This window comes from Chiloscyllium plagiosum, chromosome 4, assembly GCF_004010195.1.
Source record: "Chiloscyllium plagiosum isolate BGI_BamShark_2017 chromosome 4, ASM401019v2, whole genome shotgun sequence".
In the NCBI taxonomy this organism is placed as follows: Eukaryota; Metazoa; Chordata; class Chondrichthyes; order Orectolobiformes; family Hemiscylliidae; genus Chiloscyllium; species Chiloscyllium plagiosum.
Genome location: NC_057713.1, coordinates 24,098,481 through 24,106,515, shown reverse-complemented (window position 1 = coordinate 24,106,515; position 8,035 = coordinate 24,098,481).

Below are 8,035 nucleotides of genomic sequence, written 5' to 3'. Positions count from 1 at the left end.
AAAAAACCTACCCGGCTGCCCCTCTGGTCTTCGTCACTTCCCCCTGCTGCTCCCACTCTTTATGTGAAGAGAAAAAAAAACATTGCTGCCCGCTACCGGTAAGTAATTTTAAAACAAACTGTCTTACCTTAGCTGCTGCTCGCACTCAAAGTGACCGTTGGTGTCGAAGGGTGAGTATTTATACTCACTGCTTTCTTTCCCGGCTGCCTCTCTGGTCTTCGTCACTTCCCTCTGCTGCTCCCGCTCTTTCTTAGCTGCTGCTCGCACTCAAAGTGACCGTTGGTGTCGAAGGGTGAGTATTTATACTCACTGCTTTCCTTCCCGGCTACCCCTCTGCTCTTCGTCACTTCCCCCTGCTGCTCCCGCTCTTTCTGTGAAGAGAAAAAAAAACACCGCTGCCCGCTACCGGTAACTAATTTTAAAACAAACTGTCTTACCTTAGCTGCTGCTCGCACTCAAAGTGACCGTTGGCGTCGAAGGGTGAGTATTTATACTCACTGCTTTCCTTCCCGGCTACCCCTCTGCTCTTCGTCACTTCCCCCTGCTGCTCCCGCTCTTTCTGTGAAGAGAAAAAAAAACACCGCTGCCCGCTACCAGTAAGTAATTTTAAAACAAACTGTCTTACCTTAGCTGCTGCTCACACTCAAAGTGACCATTGGCATCGAAGGGTGAGTATTTATACTTATTGCTTTCCTTCCCGGCTGCCCCTCTGCTCTTCGTCACTTCCCCCTGCTGCTCCCACTCTTTATGTGAAGAGAAAAAAAAACATTGCTGCCCGCTACCGGTAAGTAATTTTAAAACAAACTGTCTTACCTTAGCTGCTGCTCGCACGCAAACAGTTTGTTTTGTAAGTCAACATTTCCAAATCTACCATTTTTTAAAATAACACTGCAATTCAGGTTTTCTGGCTGAAAAGGACAAAATCATCTTTATACATGTCATACAGCTTCTGACACATAGTTACCCATGGGCAAAACTTGGCTATATCTTCCTGACGCCTCTTATGTCTTTCTTGCTTACTTTTGAGTTGTCAACAGATTTAGAAATATTACACAATACTCCCTCATCCAAATCATTGATTAATCTTGTCATAGCTGGTATCTCATCGATAGTCCGTGTGGTATTCATTGTCACCATCTTTCACTCTGTAAATGACTCATTTATTCTAGTCTCTGTTTCCTGTCTTCTAATCAATTCTCAATTCATCCAGTCTAGTATCTCTCTTTGCATGTGCTTTGATATTGTACAATAGACTCTTATGTGGAACTTTGTCAAAAGAATTCTGAAAATCCAAATATATCACATCAATTGGTCCTCCCTCATCCATTCTACAGATTTAATTTTCAAAGCATTTCAGATAGTTTATCAAACAAAATTTAAATTTCATAAATTTATGTTAACTTTGTGCAACATTATTGGTAATTTCTACATGTCCAATTATAAAATCTATGACAATAAACTGTAGTATTTTCCATAATACTGATGTTTGGCTAATCAGTCTATAATGATCAGTTTTCTCATAAAGTCATACAGCATAGAAACAAACCCTTCAATCCAACTCATCCATGCCAACCAGGTATCCTAAACTGAACTAGTCCTATTTGCCTGTGTTTGGTCCATATCCACCTAAGCCTTTCCTATTCATATATCAGCCCAAATCTCTTTTCAAAGTTGCAATTATACTCGCCTCTACCACTTCCCCCGGCAGCTCATTCCATGCAACCACCACCCTCTGTGTTTAAGTGTCAAGTCCCTCACTCTTTAAACTGCGGGGTTACATTTGTCACCCACCAATTTGTTGATACTGTTCCAGAATGTATAGAATTTTGGAAGATGACAACCAATTCATTCAGAGTCCCCTACTTTACTGCCTATGTATTTACCAGCTGCCAGTCCATTATTTCTTCAGAACTTTGTTTTTGTTAACAATACTTTCATTCAGTTCCTCTTTCCCAAATGTCTCTTGCTTGGTTGTTAGAAGTTAGAAGTTAGTTGTGTCTTCTTCTGTGCAAACAGAGCAAAAGTAGTTTAATTGCTATGCCATTTCCTTGTTTTTCAATAATCAATTTTCTCATTTCACACCATCAGTGGCCCATATTTATCTTTACACATCTTTTGTTTTTACATACTTGAAAAAACTTTTATAGTCTTTTTTTATGTTCCTTGCATGTTTACACTCATATTCCCTTCTTAATCAGTCTCTTGGCCTGACTGTGCTGTATTCTAAACTGTTCCAAGTGCTCAAGCTTGCTACTTTTTCTGTCCAACTTTATATAACTCCTGATTGGAACTAATACTATCCTTAATTTACTTCATTAACAACTTTTCCTTTAATGTTTCTTTTCAACCAAAAGGAATGTGCACCTGATGCAATGCATACATTCTCTCCTTAAATGTTAACCAATTACTGTCATGTCTTTTACATAGAACGTAGAACATAGAAGAATACAGCGCAGTACAGGCCCTTCGGCCCTCGATGTTGCGCCGATCCAAGCCCACCTAACCTACACTAGCCCACTATCCTCCATATGCCTATCCAATGCCCACTTAAATGCCCATAATGAGGGAGAGTCCACCACTGCTACTGGCAGGGCATTCCATGAACTCACGGCTCGCTGAGTAAAGAACCTACCCCTAACATCTGTCCTATACCTACCCCCCCTTAATTTAAAGCTATGCCCCCTTGTAATAGCTGACACTAACTTTTAATGAAGTTATCCCGTCCACCACAGCCAATTCACCCAGCATTCCTTCGTAGTTTCCTTTGTTAAAGCTTTCTTTTTATTCATTCATAGAATGAGGGCATTGGTGGCTCGGCCAGCATTTGTTGCCCATCTTCCAGAGGGCAGTTAAGTGTAAACCATATTGCTGTGGGTCTGGAGTTACGACCAGGTAGGAATGTCAATTTCCTTGCCCCGAGGACATTAGTGAATCAGGTGGAATTTTCCAACAATTGACAATAGATTCATGGACATCATTAGACTCTTGAGTGTGGGTCCCCAGATCATACCTGGGTCTCTGGATTAATAGTCCAGTGATAATACCACTTGGCCATCGCCTCCCCTTAAATAGGCTAAATATTGTACTCTTGAACTTTGTACTCCTATCGTTAATTACACTCTCCTCCTCAGGCATGGAATAGGTTTTTCTCCATGTGAACTTCCCATTTGACATAAATCTGAGCTGCTGACTCCATATCTAAAATTATCCATGAGCTAATTGAATAGCGGACCAGGCCTTACAGGGCAGATAATCCTACTTGCGGAACGTTTCAGGGAACATTTCTGGGTCACCCACCCCAACCAACCCAACCACCCCGTGGCTGAACCGCCTACTTGCGGAACGTTTCAGGGAACACCTCTGGGACACCCGCACCAACCAACCCAACCGCCCAGTGGCTGAACACTTTAACTCCTCCTCCCACTCCACCAATGACATGCAGGTCCTTGGCCTCCTCCATCGCCAGACCCTGACCACACGATGCCTGGAGGAAGAGCGCCTCATCTTCCGCCTAGGAACCCTCCAACCACATGGGATGAATGTAGATTTCTCCAGCTTCCTAATTTCCCCTCCCCCCACCTACGTCGATTTTGCCTGTCCTCGGATGCTGCCTGAATTGCTGTGCTCTTCCAACACCACTGATCCACTTATGCCCGAAACGTCAATTCTTCTGCTCCTCAGATGCTGTCTGGCCTGCTGTGTTTTTCCAGCACCACATTTTTCAACTCTGCTACTCCAGCATCTGCAGTCCTCACTTTCTCCTTATCGGGCAGATATTCTTTTTTTGCTTGTTCTTCTTCTTCTATTTGTCATGTTCTTCTCTCATCTTCATCACAAAGACAGCTTACCTTTACACTCCATATACTTGCACTTCTACTTCAGCTTACCTGCTGGTAAAAATTCTCATTCAAACATTTTCACTTCCAGACTAATCATTTTAATATCCCCTTAGCTAGTTTTCCTTCTTCCATCCTCTTTAATTTTAAATCTTTCAAAACTGCTACCAATATTCTTTTCCACATCGGCTCACCTCCTCTGTTCTGTCTTAATTCCTGAAATGTAAAGTTCTCTACCTTTCCTTTAAGTTGATCTATTTTCTTGCCTCACATTAACTACATAAATGCCTTCAGCACTTTGCCCTCAGGTTTTGTCCTTGTCCCTTTACCTCTTTCATTAACTTACAATTGGCCACTGTATCTTTATTGCAAATTTCCCAAACTCTGAAATTCAAACCTTTGGACCCAGAATCTCTGCACATTTCTCTCTCCTTTTGTGATTCTCCTAAAATCCACTTCTTTGATCAAGGACAAAACCAATTCCCTAGATTAAAAAAGCACCTAATGTCTGACTCATTTGTGTATTTCCACAAAATGTCTATTACTGAACATTTTTAATGAGCAGCAATGGTGGGCAGTGATCTCTCTTTAGATCTTTTCCATCAGCTCGGTTTACATTTTAAAACTTTTGTCCCTGTGCAGCACCTTGAGATGTTTGTCACAGTGAATAGGTCTATGTACGTACAAGCTCTTGACATTTTCATTGTGTTTATTAAATTGGAAAACAGCGTGTGAAAGCTGCTCTTTTCACCTGAGGCAATATTTGAATTATTCCAGCTGTTGGTTGCCTCTATATCAGTGCATTTCACCCAGGGATATAGTGTTGTTGGTTTAATGTTACTAATACCTTAAATATTTGTGTCTGGGGATATTAGTCAAGTAATCCAGTCTGAAGTTCACCACTGCTTTAAACTGACAGACATATGGCAGACCATAGGTCAGAACAAAGCTAAACCATCCAGTCATAAGTGGTAGTGAAAATTAAACAATTTACAAGAGGTGTAGGCTCCAGAAATAACCCCAACATTGATGAAAGCAGAGCCAAGCACAACAGTGAAAAAGACAAGTCTGAACTACTTGCATCTAACTTCAGCAAGATGTACCAATTGAATGATCCACGTTGGTTTCTTTCGGCTATCTTCGGCATCACAGATGCTAGTCTTCAGGCAACTCAACTTGTTCCATGGGATATCAAAAATGGTTGAAGGTACAGGATACTGCAAAGGCTTTGGGCCTGACAATATTCTGGCAATTGTACTGAAGACAAGTGGCCAGTACTTGCTGAATCCCTAAACAAGTATAGCTAGCCAAGTATCCCTAGTTCAAGTATAGCTACAACACTGGGATTTACCTTATGTTTTTGAGAATTGATCTTGTGCGTCCTATCCACAAAAAATGTAGAAATCCAGCATAGTTAATAATGATCCCACAAATCCAGTCTTGATCATCAGCACAGTGATTGAAAGTTTTATTGTGTGCTCAAACATACCACTGCTCCAAAATAACTTGCTCAGTGATTCTCAGTTTGAGTTCAACCGGAGCCATCCAGATCCGGATCACATTTAGCATTTGTCCAAACATGGACAATATCAAATTCAAAGTGATATCAAGGCAGCCTTTGATATGAGGCTCATATCAAGGAGCCCAAGCAAATAGAATTTGATGGAAATTGCACAAAGCACTCCATTAGTTGGAGTCATGTCAAATAGGAAAGGTATTGTTGTTGGAGTTCAATCATTTCCATCCCAAGAAATCATAGCAGAATTCCTTTAGGTCTGCTTCATCAATTACTTGCCTCCTCAATTGCTTCATCAATTGTTTGCCAATGATTACATTATGTTCTGCACAACTCATAACTCCATATCCATAAGCAGCAAGACCTAGACAAATTCAGGTGCAAATTACTTGCTGGAGTCTGTACTGAAAACAAAAAATGCTGGAAATCACAATAGGTTAAGCAGCATCCATGGAGAAAGAAAGTTAACATTGTGAGTCCAGATGACTCTTCATCGGAGCATAATTGGGAAGCTGGCACCTGGATGCCTCCATGTCAGTGATTTATATTCTAATGCTCCAATTGGCAGGAAGAAAGTTTGGTGCCCAATTATTGACATTGATGACCTTCAATAGATCATTGACAATTTCTACTGGCAGTCACAATGTGGCCTACTACTGATGGGGCCAATCACATGAATTCAAAGGGAAAATGGCCACAGGACCATACTGAACTTTATGTGCACATCCCAATACAAAATTACCTGCGCCACTCCTATTCTCCTATTTTTCATTCAATATAAACAAATATTCCTTGTGACGTGGTCCACAATTACAGTATTCAGGTTTGCTGGAATCCTTTTTTTAAGAAAACCAGGACCCACCTCACTGGCCTCTTAATCATCTCTGTAAAGGAGCTGAAGAGTTTGGTCATTAAAGACAAACAGGTTCTCTGTTTTATTCCACTCCCCCCCTCCATCACACCATACCTACATATTCAAAATTTAAGACTGTCCCGGATGTATCAGATCAAATTGAGAGTGCACTTTTTGAATCACCACCCTGCCAGCAATTGAAGATCTGGTATGTGTATCTTCTGGTCTAAGTTCGCTTGTACCCTTTCTACAATGCTACTGAACCCCAAAAACCTCTCCCATGCCAAAAAAACCCATCCAACTTGACATCACATTTGGGTGCATGGAGTCATAGAGTCATACAGCGGGAAAACAGACCCTGCAGTCCAATTCAGTCATGCCAACAAAATATCCCAATCTGATCTAGTCCCATTTGCCAAACTTTGGCCCATATCCCTATAAATTCTTCCTATTCGTGTAGCATTCAGATGCCTTTTACATGTTGTAATTGTACCTACTTCCACAATTTCCTCTGGCAGCTCGTTCCATACACACACCACCCTCTGCATGAAAAAGTTACCATTTGGATCCTTAATAAATCTTTCCCCTCTCACCTTAATTCTGTGCCCTCTAGTTTTGGACTCCCCCACCCAAGGGAAAAGACCTTGGCTATTTATCCTATCCATGCCCCTCTTGATTTTCAAATATGTAAAAGATAAAACATTCGTGCAATTTCCATCAAATTCTATTTGCTTGGGCTCCTTGATGTGAGCCTCATATCAAAGGCTGCCTTGATATCACTTTGAATTTGATATCTTGTCTGTGTTTGGACAAATGCTAAATGTGATCCGGACCTGAATGACTCTGGTAGAACTCAAACTGAGAATCACTAAGCAAGTTATTTCGGAGCAGTGATATGTTTTACAAATTTGGTGACACTAAGAAAACAATGCACCCTCAGAATCATTAGGATCAATTTTGTATACATTCATTGCTGTATATTATACAGTCAGGCAATGAGTTTAGGTCTTCAGTTCCCATGTAGGATTGTGCTAAAAGCAATCATAATCAAAGCAATTTTGGTCGTCATAGTTTATGACTTTCTGACTCATTTGTTTGAATTACCTGTAGCTTGTTGTCAGCCATCTGTTTTTTTCATCATAATTATTGCTGCAGCAACAAAAAAGGCCAACAAAAGTCATTTTGTTCTTATCACTTAAATCAAACAACCACATCCTTCCATAATATTGGCAGAGTCTGCTTCTAATTTTCTTTCATTTATACCAAACAGTCTAAGGCAACAATTTCTAATGATTCACAACACTTCATGATTCTATAGGTGGTGTTGCATCAGATTCCTGAAGAAGGGCTTATGCCCGAAACGTCGATTCTCCTGTTCCCTGGATGCTGCCCGACCTGCTGCGCTTTTCCAGCAACACATTTTCAGCTCTGATCTCCAGCATCTGCAGTCCTCACTTTCTCCTCATTGCATCAGAATAGACACACTAAAGATGGGAGTACATTTATCCGTGTACTACATTGGTTTTCCAATCTACCTTAACAACTTACCCTTATTCCTACTATCAGACAAGCTATGAATGTAAATGAGGTGGCTCACCTGTTGTAAGACTAGTTTACACCCTAACAGGCACAGAGATAATAGTTGTATTCAAATGGAATATGAAACATTATCAAAATAATTTCATTGTTTTGTACAACAGGTTGTTTATTATTTAGACAACCACTCTGTATCAAAGATATCCAATAAAGGCAGTAGAGACTTAAATAGTGACAAACAACTGAGTTTAAATCTTCAGTTCCAATTCAGCAATTCCAATCTACTAAACTTTA